Source organism: Panulirus ornatus, chromosome 5 (assembly GCF_036320965.1).
Source record: "Panulirus ornatus isolate Po-2019 chromosome 5, ASM3632096v1, whole genome shotgun sequence".
Classification (NCBI taxonomy): Eukaryota; Metazoa; Arthropoda; class Malacostraca; order Decapoda; family Palinuridae; genus Panulirus; species Panulirus ornatus.
In genome coordinates this window covers 13,800,427-13,816,348 of record NC_092228.1, presented here as the reverse complement: position 1 = coordinate 13,816,348, position 15,922 = coordinate 13,800,427, and the positions used below count along the sequence as shown (strand labels likewise).

Here is a 15,922-nt window from a genome sequence, read left to right as displayed (position 1 = left end):
CTGTATGGGTTGAGAATCCTGGGTGTGACAGTCGGCCCACACTCAGCACAGGTGTTCATCCTTCTCTTAGAGCCTACTGATAAATGGGAACCTGGCTTAAGCTGGTGTGTGTGTGTGTGTGTGTGTGTGTGTGTGTGTGTGTGTGTGTGTGTGTGTGTGTGTCCCCAGCCTTGCCTGGGAGCTTAAATTCATTATGTCGCCGAGAGTCTTATGTCGAAATTTTAATATAAATATATATTTTTAGATACAAGGTTCTTACTGTGTTTGTATACAGGGTTTCTTTTCCACACACACACACACACACACACACACACACACACATCAGAAGTTTTACTCGGGACTAAAGAATTTGTAGATGTATGTTTTGGTTTAGTAATACAAACACTGTGTTGTATAGATAACATACCCAAGCGTTTAGGATCCAGCGCAGTGTACAAGTTGTGTATATTATCACTACCATATCCTATCCTTTAGTAAGGTACAGAATTAAATTGGAAAGAAAAAGGCGTATTAGTATTAGAATCTTTTTATGTAGCATCCAGACCTTCCATAAGGCACAAGATATAATTTTTCTTACAAAAGCTTCCAGTGGTTTACAGCTGAGAGTAAGTAGGTGGTGGTAGTGGTGTCTTAGATGGGTCAGGAAAGCCTTGCGTTCACTAGGGACCGCGTCTTGTTATGTCCCTCTCTGTCTTGCTGAGCGGGAGTGCCACACCTGCCTCTCCCTGGGGAACACCAAGTTTAAAAACAATCCACTTTCAGGCCAACATCCCACTCTGCACGGGGTCGTTCACAGTGGGATGTTGCTGGCTTTCAAGTGGGGTTTTTTTTTTTTCTTACTTGAGCTCTCTAGGGAGCGGAACAGCACCCCCGCTGAGCCACAGTGGACATAGCATGACAGGGCGGGGTCGACTGAGGCGGGAGATGTGTACGGGAGGAGAGGAGACAGGAGGCTGGAATGTAATGTGGCAGAAATAGAGGTAAGAATTGCTCAGGGGAGGTTTAGACAGATCAGAAGTGGACGGGATGGTGTTTAGGTAAGAAATGACTGTCCCGTGTCGAGTATGGAGGCTCATCTGTACCTCTGCAACTGGCTCTGGGGCGTGATTGCATCCCTGGTCATGGACATGACACACGCAGATGAGCTAAGTGTTGGGAGTGGAAGGCGTTGAAATGATAAGAGCTGGTCAGAACCGTGTTAGAAGGTGTAGCAGAACAAGGGTGGGTCTTGATACAGTTGAGACTGCGTCTCGGGTAAGGTAGGTCTGCGCTAGATAGAATTAGGACCGTGTGTTGGATAGGGTAAGCCCGGGCCAGATAGAGTTACATTGATAAGGCTGGACAGGACCAAGGTTAGGCAAGATAGGATGGACAAGATCAGACTATCAGACGCCAACAAACTTTTAGTGTTCAGGCAAGCAGAGGGGATCAGATAACACATGAAGCATCAAACGCCAAACTTTTAGTGTTCAGGCAGGCAAAGGGGATCAGATAACATGAAGCATCGATGCTTGCTTGACGTGTGTGTGTGTGTGTGTGTGTGTGTGTGTGTGTGTGTGTGTGTGTGTGTGTGTGATCACTTCGCCTCCTTGTTATCGCTTGCTGCTCGAGTTCTTGTGGTACTTTGCTTTGCTTTGTTGCTGGCTTCATTTGTCTGGTCGAGGATTCTCTTCTGAAATGTGTTGCTTGCTTAAGGTTATTCATAGAGGAGTGTGTTGCTCGCTGGTTCTAGTGGAGTGCGTCGTGTGGTGTGAGTGTGTTTGTTAGTATGCTGAATAAGTGTGTTGTTTATGGACTGTCTGGAGAGGCAAGTGTGACTTGGTGCTGGAGTGCGTGTGTTGCCTGCAGATTATACTGGTTTTCCACTTTGGGTGATACGTACGTATTCGGTGATTATGACGCTGACGTAGGACAAAATGTGTATTGATTGTTGCTGATATGGTGGTAAGGCGGTCCTGAGGGGTACATGTTGCTGGTATGCTTGTACGTTAGTCTCGAGGGATACATCTTGCTTGTCAAGGTAGTTTTAAGGGATACCTGTTGCTTGTAAGGTATTCTTCAGAGATGCCTATTACGTGTATGCTTGTAAGACAGTCTTGAGGGATACATATTGTTTGTATGCTTGTAAGACAGTCTTGAGGGATACATATTGCTTGTAAGACAGTCTTGAGGGATACATATTGCTTGTATGCTTGTAAGACAGCCTTGAGGGATACATATTGCTTGTATGCTTGTAAGACAGTCTTGAGGGATACATATTGCTTGTAAGACAGTCTTGAGGGATACATATTGCTTGTATGCTTGTAAAACAGTCGTGAGGGATACATATTGCTTGTATGCTTGTAAGACAGTCTTGAGGGATACATATTGCTTGTGAGGTTATCTAGGAAGGTACGTGATGCTTGGTGTTGTGTGTGGTCTTGAACTTGGGTAGTGACTCACTCTTATATTTCTTTCGTCTTACTGACCAGTGTATTTTACCCCACACGTTCGCTCCTGTGTTGACTCGCCCGGGTCGAGGTGTTCACTGAGGTGGTCAGGTGTTTAGTATTGTGTTATTTTGTTTTCGTCTTACTTTTCAATATTTGTGTTCCTGGTTTATGATTGTGTTTGTGTCCCCCTTTCTTTTTTTACGTTTTTCTGAGCCTCGATGTTTTTAAGCCTCGCTCGTTACTGTTCGACAGTTGCTTTGTCTTTAGATTCTGTCTGGGTCTTCAAGCTTATGTTGATTTTACGTTTTCTTCAGCAGTGTCAGATCGTTTTCTTCAGTGTCGTATCGTTTTCTTCATCATTGTCACATCTGTTTACGTTTTCTGTCATTGTTAGACTTTTGAGTTTCTGTTTAATAGATCCTACTTTGTTCATCGTTGTTAATGCTTGTTCCTGTTTTGTTCATTGTTAATTCTTGGTATTTGCGTATTGTTCATTGTTCATTTTCTGTTTGTAGCGTTTTATAGTATTGATTGCTTTCTTAGTGTTCATTCGTGAGTAGCGTTTTAAATTATTGATTGCTTTCTTAGTGTTCATTCGTAAGTTTTTGGTTTGTATTGACAAGACTTCAGAATGTACGATCTCAGGAGGTGGTAGTGAGGAGGAGTTGGAGTGAAGCGGGCGACGCAGGTCCTCCAGCCGTGTGTGTGTGTGTGTGTGTGTGTGTGTAGGTGGGTGTTGGCAGGTGCCTGGCTCACTGTCAGTCGGACCGCATGTTACCAACGGCCACGTCTGTATATGTCCTTCTCCCCTGAAGCTCCTGGGGATTATTATTGGCCGTGTTTATCTGTTTGGTTCCTGTCTAACCGTCTTGTCATCCTCTTCTATATGTCCCTCTGACCTTTCACCTAACCTTCCGTCTGTCTGTCGCTCTCTGCTCTTGTTGCTCTTTGTTTATCCTTTCATTTGTTTGTCCATCTGTTCTCGTGTGTGTGTGTGTGTGTGTGTGTGTGTGTGTGTGACCTTCAGGCAGTCGTGGACCCTGTCTCTCCTCCCTCTCTCTTTATGCCCTGCGGACGTCTCCCGTCCGTGAGCGTGACAGTAATATCAGTCGTGAGAGATGTCTGGGATTAGTGTGCGACCGTCGACTCTCCTTGCGTCCCCGCCGGAGCTTGCGTGACTGCAGGCTCAGGGGGGAGATCGACCTGAGGAAACTGCTTCATTATTATTCTCCTAGTCTGGTGACGTAGGGAGTCAGGGCCAGTCCGGGTCACTGGGTCACCAAGGTTACCGCGTCTTGACTCTGGGTAAGCACAGTAGATTTCCAGACGATACCGGGGAACTTGATCGGGCCTCTGCTGGGAAGAGTTACTCGAGGGTTGATGGTAACACAGAGATGATAATGTTACAGTGGGTGGGTGGTAACGTGTGATGTTACCCACAGGGAAAAAAAAAAAATCTCTGTAAAATGCCTGTCTGTGTATTAGTTACTGCTCACAGGTTGACTCAAGAGATACACAGAAAAGGATGTAAAACTGCAACAGAATAGTTTGGTCCTTCTTAATGTAAACGCCTAGTGACATGTAACGTGTGTGTGTGTGAGAGAGAGAGAGAGAGAGAGAGAGAGAGAGAGAGAGAGAGAGAGAGAGAGAGAGAGAGAGAGAGAGAGACAAGTGTTGTGAACACGTAACAATCAGCGATGTGGGCGGGGTATAAGCCCACAGTCGGCGGCGGGGTATGAGCTAGGACAGTCTCTCCCCACCAGTTGAGTTGGTGTTGTGGGGTGCAGACGGCGCGACACCCATTACAGGCTGGGGCGCCTCGTGTCGGTGGTCACCCAGGCCCGGCCCGGCCTGGCATTGCTTCCACCCACCGCCCCCCTGACACTCATGTTGGCTCGCCACCCTTCCGTCATGGGCCTTACCGTGACACCGTGTTGGGATCGTATATTATTATGCCACATCACACCTTGTGGTTACGATGTGTGGCCTGTGATTTACCAACGGGTCTTCAAGGATGGAAGTTACGGTTGTTGTGTTATTGGGCCAGGTGACTGCTGCCACTCCCAACCTTATGTGTCCACCTCAGGCTAATTATGGAAGCTCGGTTTAGCTCTGATATGACTCGACGCTTCGCCTGTCATACATTTAATATTTTTTTTCCCCTTACGCAGAGCTGCAGTTGATTGGGATATCATATACCAGGAGTCTAGCAGTTCCTTGAGTGGGTAGAGCTGAGTCAGCCACACGCACCACCACCACCACCACCACTGCTGCTGCCGCCGACGTGTTCCTGGAAGAATCCTTTTGAAACTGGTGCTCATATGACGTCTGGCAGGATGTATGTGGTCTCCGCGAAGATGGCTTTAAGTTTCACCCAGTGGGACGAGTTGCATTCTAGCCCGTAACACTTCCCAACACTTGTGCTATCGAGTGTGTGGATATGGGTCAACGTATGGTGCGGCCATTTCAAATTCCCTTTTCTTTTTTCATTAACGATTTTGACTTGGGAAGTGATCCATATTGTTGATACAGAGAACTCGTCAGGTGCTTCGTCACATACAGATAATCTGATACAGGTAATGACGCTACACTGTTCCGAGAAACCTGTCTGGCAACACAGGTGATGATGTCATCTCTTACGTCTCAGAACCAATGTTTTGAAAACAAGAATATCAGGACTGGAATATGTAAAGAAACTTATTTGAAATGAACACCTCATGTGTTGCAAGTAGTAACAAATGTTGCATTCATAACAGAGGTTATTTTGGTTCTGGGGCACAAGCCAGTAACCATATTGTCCAGGAGAGACTGTATTCCATCGAGGGTTAGACTATTATGCAGTCGGCCGTCACGCCGGACCTTCACCTGAGCGCCGCGGTACGACCCTTGAGCACGACGAACACGGCCCGTGGGTGTGATGGCCTAGTCCTTGACCTGGCCTTGAAAGGTCAGGTCAAAGGGGAAGGCCATCACCACACGCGAGGGTGCTTCCGTCCTCGTGTTGAGTTAGGTGGAGGACCGGACGATACAGCACGACACAGAAACATAAAAAAAAAGAAGAACCCGACTTTCACCGTGGGATAAAAATCAGGTGTAGTGGAGATGAGTGAGTGTGTTGTGTGGGAGGAGGGACGCGGGTGGGCGAGAGCTGTCGAGGGAGTCGCCGGCCTGTCCACAATATTGCCTGGTGTCCTGCCAATGGCAGGCCGCTCCCCGCCCGCCTCTGGTGCTCTTCCCTCCGGGAACCTCCTATACATTGCTGGCTCCCTGTATAACGTTGGCTCCTCCACCGTGTAACGTAGCACTCAGACGGGTGCAATGGTCTCGTGTATTGCTTGTTATTCGTCATGGGGAAGGCAGTGCTATACGCCATAACGAAGTCTTGTGTTAGTGTATACGAAGTGTCGGACGGAGTGAGTTCTAGCCACCGTCGCTGGAGTTTGTACCAAGAGCCAGATGCGAACGTCACGGGTTCTTGAACATATACAAACCCCTTACTGTAGTATGGCGGGAGGTCCTCTGTGTTTGTATCCCCTTCAGCTGTGGATGGGAGGGTGTTATTATGTCCGCTGGAGGTACCAGGTCATTGTAGGAGTCCTCACCAGAGGACCTGAAGTGAGCTGAATTACGTCTTCATGACACCAGAGGGGCCTAGCTGTTCACACCTGCCCAGCTGCAGCATGACACCAAAGGGGCCTAGCTGTTCATACCTGCCCAGCTGCAGCATGACACCAGAGGGGCCTAGCTGTTCACACCTGCCCAGCTGCAGCATGACACCAGAGGGGCCTAGCTGTTCACACCTGCCCAGCTGCAGCATGACACCAGAGGGGCCTAGCTGTTCACACCTGCCCAGCTGCAGCATGACACCAGAGGGGCCTAGCTGTTCACTCCTGCCCAGCTGCAGCATGACACCAGAGGGGCCTAGCTGTTCGCACCTGCCCAGCTGCAGCATGACACCAAAGGGGCCCAGCTGTTCACACCAGCGATGTTGGCTTTGCAAGGACAGGGATGGAGTGACATACCTGTAGCCCTATAAAGGCAGTCGTGGAGTGACACCCTCCTGTAGCCCTATGAAGGCAAGCATGGAGCGATACCCCTGTAGCCGTATAAAGGCAAGGGCGGAGTGACACGCCTGTAACCGTATAAAGGCAGGCGTGGGAGGGGGAGAGCGGCTGTGCTGGGAGCGTAATATTCTGGCGGTGGCGAGCTTAAAGTATCGGGGGGGGGACACAAGTCATTTCCTGCCAGTGTTCAGGTTGCTGCAGCGGAGGGGGCCACGATCCCTCGTGGACCGTGTCAGAAGAGAGAGAGAGAGAGATAGAGAGAGAGAGAGAGAGAGAGAGAGAGAGAGAGAGAGATCAGGAAAGAGGAAATCTCCGGGTAGGTAATAGGAGCGGGGTAGGTAGCAGCAGGAAAGGAACTGGTGAAGGACAGTTTGTTGTGTTGTGTCATCGAACTTGGGCGCTGTGTGCCCGGATACACAGGACGCTTGTCCAGTATCCTCCAGCCGTCCGTAGGGCGCCGCCCTCACCCACACCCATCCACCCACCAAACACCAACGCACTTTAGCTGTATAAGGGAAGAAACACTTCCCCTCACGTCTAGGACATATGGCCCCTCACGTCTAGGGGACATGGCGAGTTCTTGAAATGGAAGCGCCGTCCAAAGACTGATCGTTGAGGGATTAGACAGTGGTGATATAACGAGTGGATGGGTGACCCCGTCCACCACCTATCGTTATGTGAATATTGCTCGGACGATGAGGTGTTCGTGTATTGTGCAGCTTATTGGATGGCGTCTGTGATTAAGGAGTGCTATGTAACCCGATTTTTATCATTACCCTACTCATATACATTGGGAGAGCTGAGGAGCTGTATGTATTTTAATCCGTCCCTGGGAATTGGGAATTGGGGTTTAACATGATAGATAGATAGATAGATAGATAGATAGATAGATAGGTAGATAGATAGAGATAACCTTGGATATGTTTGTGTACTGAGGAAGGCGTCCCTAGTCCCGGCCCGTTGACAAGGTGATACTCCGGCAAGATTGAACGCTGAGAGAGGTTAGCGCGCGTTGCTAGCGGGAGACGAGGCTACGGTGGCCATGACCGGATGATATTGTTGCTAGAATGACCTGCATGGGATAATGTACGTGTGTGATGCCTGGAAGTAGTGCGGGAGATTATACAGTGCGTCAGGAACGAGCGGGAGACAATACAATGCGTGAGAGAGGGGCGAGAAATGATACAGTGTGTGAGAGGGGCGAGAAATGATACACTGCGTGAGAGAGGGGTGGGAAGTAATACAGTGTGTGAGAGAGGGGCAGGAGATAATACAATGCGTGAGAGAGGGACGGGAGATAATATAATACGTGAAGGTGGTGAGGGAGATAATACAATGCGTGAGGGTGGTGCGGGAGATAACACAATGCGTGAGAGTGGCGCGGGAGTTGATAGTTTACGGTGATGGCGCGGATGATGGTGTCGGGGAGGGAGGCTGGTGGTGGCGCATTATGGCTCAGATGAAGGTTTATAGTGATACCACCTGACGCTCACATGGGGCCAGCAGCTGCCAGGGGCGGGGACGAGGCGGTAGGGCTAGTGCACCAGGGGCTCCCCGGGGACACGCTGGTTGAGCTGGAGGGTCGGGGAAGCCTTGGGGACACGATGGTAGGGCTAGAGGAGCTCTAGGGAACCCCTGCAGGGATAGAGGAAGGGATAAGAGGCTAGCTAGGGTGTGCGAAGATTGAAGATCTTCAGGGAAGGAAGACATACGTAACCGTGGGTTGGGTACATGTGAGGTATAGGTGATTTGGTTAGTCGGGATGTGCGAGAGGGGGTGAGGGAGAATATGATGATGGGAAAACAGAGAGGAATAGGAGAGAGATGGGTCGGTTAGGGAAGCCTATAGAGGAGAGAGGAGGTGGTGTGGGGTAATTGGGTATGTAGGGAAACCTGGGGAGGTTATGACTGGGTAGGTCGGGAAAGAAGTGGAGTGGATGCGGGCGGTAGGTGTGGGGATGTGAGGCATTGGGGCGAGGGCGAAGATGTGGAGGGAGAGGTTAGGTGGGGAAGAAAGTGGATGTAGTGTGGCATAGTGAGGTACGTGCTGTGGTTAGCGGTGGTGATGGTGGGGAGGCTACTAGGTGGAAGCTAGGCTTCTGAGGGAGCGTGGACCAAGGGGGGAGGGTGAGTGAGGGCGGCGGACTAGGAGGGGAGAGGGAGAGGGGACAGGCATATGAGGATATCAGCAATGCCGGCCCACAGCTCCAGCCACCATCCCAGGACACCAACGGACGTGAGACAGATTAAGCTCAGGTTGTACATGGTGGCTGATGATGATGTGAGGGTGATAATGTCGGCAGACCTGTCGCCCCGTGTCTCGCTCGCTTGTCCTTTACCATCGTAAAGACGCTGCCTTCCTCAGGCGCTCATAATCTGCTGTATATATATATATATATATATATATATATATATATATATATATATATATATATATATATATATATATATACATATTATATGAATATGAGAGAGAATATAAGAATGTAAATGGTGTGTATAACCGTATTTGGGGGTTTAACTTGATTGTCCAAGATATCCTTGTATGGTCGACTGTCTTCTTAGCCAAATTTCACACTGAGTTTGACTTTCGTATTCAGCAGGAGTGTGTCACTTAACACGTATGAGCTTCTCACACATAATTAACAAATACACTGCTTCCGTGGTCCACCTTTCCAGACATTTCTGCGGTGCTTTTCAGGAAGAATTTCCACTGTACGTGTATGTCTTGGCTTCCTGTACATTTATTGCCGAGATTTGCTCTTTGTCAAATTCACCCCCGTGTGGTTCCCAGTATTGTGCTGTTGTGGTTCAGTGTCCCGCACGACAAGCCACTACGATCATCCTGTTATGAGTAACGTGTGTGATTTGGATGATGATGTTACGTGATGTGTCACCCTGGTGCATACCATGTTCAAGATGTTTTCACTATGTTGAATATGGCCATTTGGGAGGAGATACGTCTGGCTGACTGACCTCGTATTTTTTTTTTTTGTGTGTGTGTGACGTGTATATTCGTTTGTCACTGTAGCGTATTACGTGTGGAGATCGGATGCATCTTTCTGATTCCTTTTCTGTTTCTGTGAATTGCTGGCAAGAGGCGAGCTTGTAACACGATCTGAAAAGTCGATTTTTTTTTGTTTGTTTCAACTGCCGGGGAAGTTTACAGACAGTGTGGTGCTGTTTCCTCTCTAACTCTAGTCATGTTGTACGTACGCTCAAGTACCTATAGAAGGATTACATTTGTGACTTTTTATCCGAGATTACCGTAAAGTTTTTTTTTTTTTTTTTTTTAGCCTTTCATGATTTTTGTGTTCCAAACTTCCTTATGGTATATAAACCATAGCAGTAACTAGGTTATATTATTTTTTTCTTGCTAAGCAACACATCCACTACATCATTTGGATATTGTAAACATGTTCATTTGTTGTACGTGAGCTGTTAACGTAAGATCCACCTCCTCGTTCCTTACTCTGTCTCTTCTGTGCTGGCCATGTAATCTTTTATGGGAGTTTCCGTGAAGAATACAAACTGTTTTTCTGTCACTGAACAATTTACGAAAGAGATTGTGCTAGGTGCGCACGCACGATGGTTACAGATGAGAAGAATGTTCCATTACCTCATGCTGAAGTAACGGAAGTTATATATGTATATGATCTATCTCCCGCTCTTGTGTTTGGGAGAGTTTCTCGTGTTGGTTGAGTCACTGTACCGTGGTTCTGTAGGGTTTTAGCTCCTTGAACAAGGGAATGAGGGTCATTTCTTCCCTTCTGTTCTTGCCTTTCATGATATACTCCTCATGTTTGTTTATATAAAAAAAATATGTCTAACCATCGTCTGGTATACCTCAGGTGATGTAACCAAGTACTGAGTCTGTTGGTTAGTGCTATGGTTAGTGTATTTCATCTGGAGGTAGCCTAGGTACTGCTATGGTTAGTGAAACTCAGATTGAGGTAGCCTAGGTTAGTTATATAGCTGGTGGAATTCATCTCGAACTAGCCTAGGTTAGTGTAATGGCTAGTGAAATTCATCTCGAGGTAGCGTAGGTTAGTGCTGTGGTCAGCGAAATTCATCTTGAGGTAGCCACGATTAGTGCTACGTTTAGCGAAATTCATCTCGAGGTAGCCTTGGATAGTGCTATGGTTAGCGAAATTCATCTCTTGAGGTGGTAGCCTCGGTTAGTGCTATGTTTAGCGGCATTCATCTCGAGGTAGCTTAGATTAGTGCTATGTTTAGCGACATTCATCTCGAGGTAGCCTAGGTTAGTGCTATGGTTAGCGAAATTCATCTTGAGGTAGCCTCTGTTAGTGCTATGTTTAGTGACATTCATCTCGATGTAGCCTAGGATAGTGCTATGGTTAGCGAAATTCATCTCTTGAGGTGGTAGCCTAGCGGTGTGTCGCTCGTGCTGTCTCATTTGGTAAGCCTGACAGAACACATGAAAGTAATATCTCTCCTTTAATGATGACTCGCACATTTCCGGGTGGTAGAGAGACCCCCATCCACCTGTTCACTGCCTCCGTTAGCTAGTTACAATATCTCATTATATGCTGACTATCAGCACTGCTCCCGTAGGATCTACCAAATCAGCGGAGTTCCGGATGCTGGAAGATCTACAGAATATCGACTCATGCCTCATCCTTCGCTCCATTTCCATTTCATTCCAGAAGCATCACCCTGCTTGTTCATGGTTCGCTTCCTCTGCCTTGATGTCATCCTTTATGTGTTCTCATATTGCTTGCACCACACGTAATCTGTCATTCTTTATCTTTGATTTTTGTTCTGTTATCATGAGTCTAGTTTCATGCAGTATTGGCTTGATTAACAGTAAAGACCGAACGTTACTTTCTCCACCATGATTGTAGTCTCTGTATATTGATTTCACATTTGCCATTACCAACAAGAGTGTAATTATTTTCATCGTCATATCCCTTCCATATTTACAAGCACATCTAACACTGCAATGCCATCATTTCCACATTATCACTGCAGTCAGTTTCATCACCATTGTAACTCCGTATGTGTGTGTGTGTGTGTGTGTGTGTGTAGCCCTCACTTGCATTCGTATTACGTGTAATTAACAGAATTACAAATTTAATTTTGTAAGTGTATACTGTATGACTGCAAGTTATTTAATAAACAACTATGTTTTATTACACATAAAGGACCGTATCGTGTGCACATTTTCAGGAAAACGAGGAAAATATGTAAGTACGGTCGAACACAAATGAAGAAAGAAATGCTTTCCAGTGACGTTGAAAACAATAAAATAAATACTCAGCGGATATATTATTGCATGAATTATAGAACAACACAATTTAGGGAAAACAAGAGAGGCATTTATAAGAGACTCAGAGGCAACTGAAATTATGTGGTTGTTACAAATAATAAAGACTTATATTTGAGATCAAACTCGAACGCGACGCGAGGTGTGTACCGGATACTCCCTCCCACAATTTTCAATGTGTGGCTCTAAACCCAATTTCTCATCTTATGCTCGTAGAGACCAGTTACGAAATATTACACCGCATGATGCCTGCTGGTGAATTCGGGTGACTTTAGATTAATGTTAGTGCCCTTGCTACACCTAGAGACTTGAGAAGTGAGAAGGGGGTGAATTTTGATTTGCATGGTGAGACACTGAACATTATGTCGGTGTCCCACTGCGGTACACAGACAAGACTGATAACTCCATCAATAAACTTGTACAACTCGGTCTGAAGTTCGTTAATGTTGACGTCACCGTTGTTGAAGTTGACCTCGGGTGTTGTTACCGCTGATGACGGCAGCCTCTGGTGGTGTTTTGTTGAGGCTTACCTCCTGCTGATCCAGAAGTTGAAATCAACATTGACGAATGTCGAAACTACTATACTCTCTCTCTCTCTCTCTCTCTCTCTCTCTCTCTCTCTCTCTCTCTCTCTCTCTCTCTCTCTCTCTCTCTCTCTCTCCGCGCGCACTTTGGATGGCATTGCCTAACACTGTGCGTGCATCTGTGAGTTTGCCATGTTATATACATCCATTTACATGGATGTTTGTAGGCATTGTGTGTGTGTGTGTGTGTGTGTGTGTGTGTGTGTGTGTGTGTGTTGTTTATACATGTGTGTTTGTGGTCGTCCAACGTAAGTTTATATACATGAGGGATGCACTGGCAAATGATCATGTAGGTTAGTATACAGTGTGAACCGTTAGCTGCAGGTGCGCTTAAAACATAATACTTGACGTTGTTAATCTTAGGTGAAGTGTAGCAATAGAAATTAACTGCTTCGTTGTATGTTGATCCATTAAAGTACATAGCTGTGTTGTGATGATGTATTATTTCCTTCTTTTCAGGTAAGATTATTGTTGTGTTTCGTTAGCTGCTCACTGGTTTACGTCCGCCACCTGTCAACAGCTCTCTACGAACTCCTGGTCGCCTCTCGTCGCTCTCATGTGACCAGCTGACCTCGTCCAGGCCCACACCAGTGTCAGTACACCCGAGGTAAATTATGGTAGGTTTTGTAATTTATGTACATTTGCTCTGGTAATAGGTTTTACAAGTTATGCTCCGTACTCTGCTGCGGCAACAGGTTTAACAAGTTTCCAGTGCTATGGTTAGTTTATAATATATATATATATATATATATATATATATATATATATATATATATATATATATATATATTTACACATTTTGGACAGTATTTTCCGCTAGTGAAAAGCTTTACGAGTTCTTGACTATACTTTCCTCTGGTAATCGGTTTGTAATTGTACAAGTTTATGACTATACATCGTTATGCTAATGTTATCTGGAAAAATAGTTTAGCTTCCAGTTGAATTTCTTCTCGCTCTCGGCGGTATATCTTCTGCACGCCGTATGATAAAGTCGTTTGCATTTGCTCCCGTAACGTACGTAACTCGTTTGGTGAAATTACCGTTCCGGACATCCACCTGTTTGGAAGTTGAAATTATGTTTTTCCGTTGGTCTTTTGATGTGTTTTGCACGATTCTGTCCTTCATTTTCACTGCCGATCACTACCTTTTGAGACATTCCCCCTCTATCCAACAGTAATGGGGGACTCTGTGTTGGAACCGGGGTTTTGGGGTGGAGAAATTAAGAAAAAGTAGTGTTGCCACAGAAATTAAGGTCAGAATCGTTCAGATAACATCGAAATCCATCGAAAAAAAAATTTCAATCAAGCCAAAATTAACCTTACAAACCGAACCTGACTTAACCTAACCTAACCTAGCTTAGCCTAACCTAACCTAACGTAACATAACTTAACCGAACCTAGCCTAGCTCAAACCTAACCTAACGTAGCTTAACAGAACCTAGCCTAGCTCAGTCCTAACCTAACGTAGCTTAACCGAACCTAGCCTAGCTCAAACCTAACGTAACTTAATCAAACCTAGCCTAGCTCAATCTAACCTAACCTAACGTAGCTTAACCGAACCTAGCCTAGCTCAAACCTAACCTAACGTAACTTAATCAAACCTAGCCTAGCTCAGTCCTAACCTAACCTAACCTAACGTACCTTAACCAAACCTAGCCTAGCTCAAACCTAACCTAACCTAACCTAACGTAACTCAATCAAACCTAGCCTATCTCAATCCTAACCTAACCTAACGTAGCTTAACCAAACCTAGCCTAGCTCAAACCTAACCTAACCTAACCTAACGTAACTTAATAAAACCTAGCCTAGCTCAATCCTAACCTAACCCAACGTACCTTAACCGAACCTAGCCTAGCTCAAACCTAATCTAACCTATCCTAACGTAACTTAATCAAACCTAGCCTAGCGCAGTCCTAACCTAACCTAGCTTAACTGAACCTAGCCTAGCTCAAACCTAATCTAACCTAACCTAATAAACCTGGCTGAATGTACGAAACTGTAATTACAACCACACTCGTTTAAGCTTTAGCTTTCTCTCCTTTTCGCAGTGTTCATGCAGTTATTTTTCATTACCAGTAATTATTTACGCTATTTATTGTAGATTCTCATGACCCCATTGATTTGGTGTTGTTATTTTCCATTGCCAGTAATTATTTACGTTATTTATTGCGGATTCTCATGATCCGTTGGTAAGATGTAATTCGTTTTCTTGACCAGTTCTCAATTCGGCTGTTGATTTAATACCTTATTATATCGTTATTTTTTTTTTTTCTTATTTCATATACCAACACTATCCCCCATCATTACCGATATACCAACTGTGTAATTTCTTTACTGTGTGCGGAGTCTGTTTGTAAATTACGGGTGACCGGTTTAACTGAGAATTTTACGATTCTCTTCTGCTTTTGGCAACATATATTTTCATGAATAGATTTCTAGCTGTATTAAAGATTGCTTTGTATAGTTGATTGTCCTGAATTTGCCGTTAAATGTGGGTGTTGAGTTTTTTAAAATGATTTTCTGTTTAGCAAGACAGGGAGAAGATAGGTGTGTAGAGAGGTCTGATGTGTGTGATGGGGAGCCCTAGCAGGTGGGGGTTCCTGTCGCAGGAGCTGCTGGGGGGATGGGCCAGAGACCTACTATGGGAGGATGCACGGCCAGCTTCTGAGGATGCTGGAGCTGGGTCTAAGGTACGGGGAAAAATACAAGAGATATAAGCACAGCCAGGGCAAGCAGTGGAAGGGGACGACATTGTGGAGGGAGAGACGCTGCCCTTGGGAAAGGAGAAGGCTGGATGAAAGACCCAGCCAGAGTTGCGGTGAGGAGAGAGCGTCGATGGCTGGGGGAACAGGTGGACTAGGTGGGAGGTGATGCCTAGTCTCTTCCTATCCCGTTCCACCGAATGGTTCATCCGTCCGTCTCTCCCTTCTTCCTGTCCTTTCCTGTCTCACCTCTCACCGGCCCTTCAGCCTCTTGCTCTCTCTGCCTTTCATCCGTGCCTCGCCCCCTCACTTGTCCCTCTGTTCTTACGTATTGATGATTATTAACATCATAACCGTCATCTGTACCATCTCCGCCATAGCCTCCCCTCTCCCATCCTTTTCGCTTCCGTTCTTTCAAAGAATGGTTCTCTCTCCCTTCTCTTCCCTCATTTCCCCTCCCTCACTGGATCATCTTCCCTAGCTAATCTCTCCCCTTTTTCCACAGGATCTTCTCCCTTTTCCTCCCTCACATGATGCTCTCCCCTCTCTTCCTCCCATTGCCTCTTATGGTCCTAATTCATCTTCGCCCCACATTTCCTCTCTCCTCATGGTATCCTTCCTCTTTATTTGCTGCTGTCTGCTCTCTCTCTCTCTCTCTCTCTCTCTCTCTCTCTCTCTCTCTCTCTCTCTCTCTCTCTCTCTCTCTATCTATATATATCTCTATATATATATATATATATATATATATATATATATATATATATATATATGTATATATTAAAATCAATCGCTGTTTCCCGCGTCAGCGAGTTAGCGCGAGGGATCAGACGAAGAATGGCCCATCCACACACACAC

General features: G+C 45.9%; 1 protein-coding gene across 6 annotated transcripts in view; it reads left to right on the top strand.

Moving 5' to 3' along the window:
- The window catches only part of spri (Src homology 2 domain-containing protein sprint), a 558,675-nt gene that overhangs the window by 52,973 nt on the left and 489,780 nt on the right, over nucleotides 1-15,922 (top strand). The window contains exon 1 of one of the 6 annotated variants that reach the window (XM_071661635.1): nucleotides 12,852-12,983. The exons of the other annotated variants lie outside the window; for them this stretch is intronic. The gene's annotated coding sequence lies outside the window, so the exon portion shown is untranslated. Of the gene's footprint in view, nucleotides 1-12,851; nucleotides 12,984-15,922 lie in introns of those variants that run through there. 6 annotated transcript variants of the gene reach the window in all.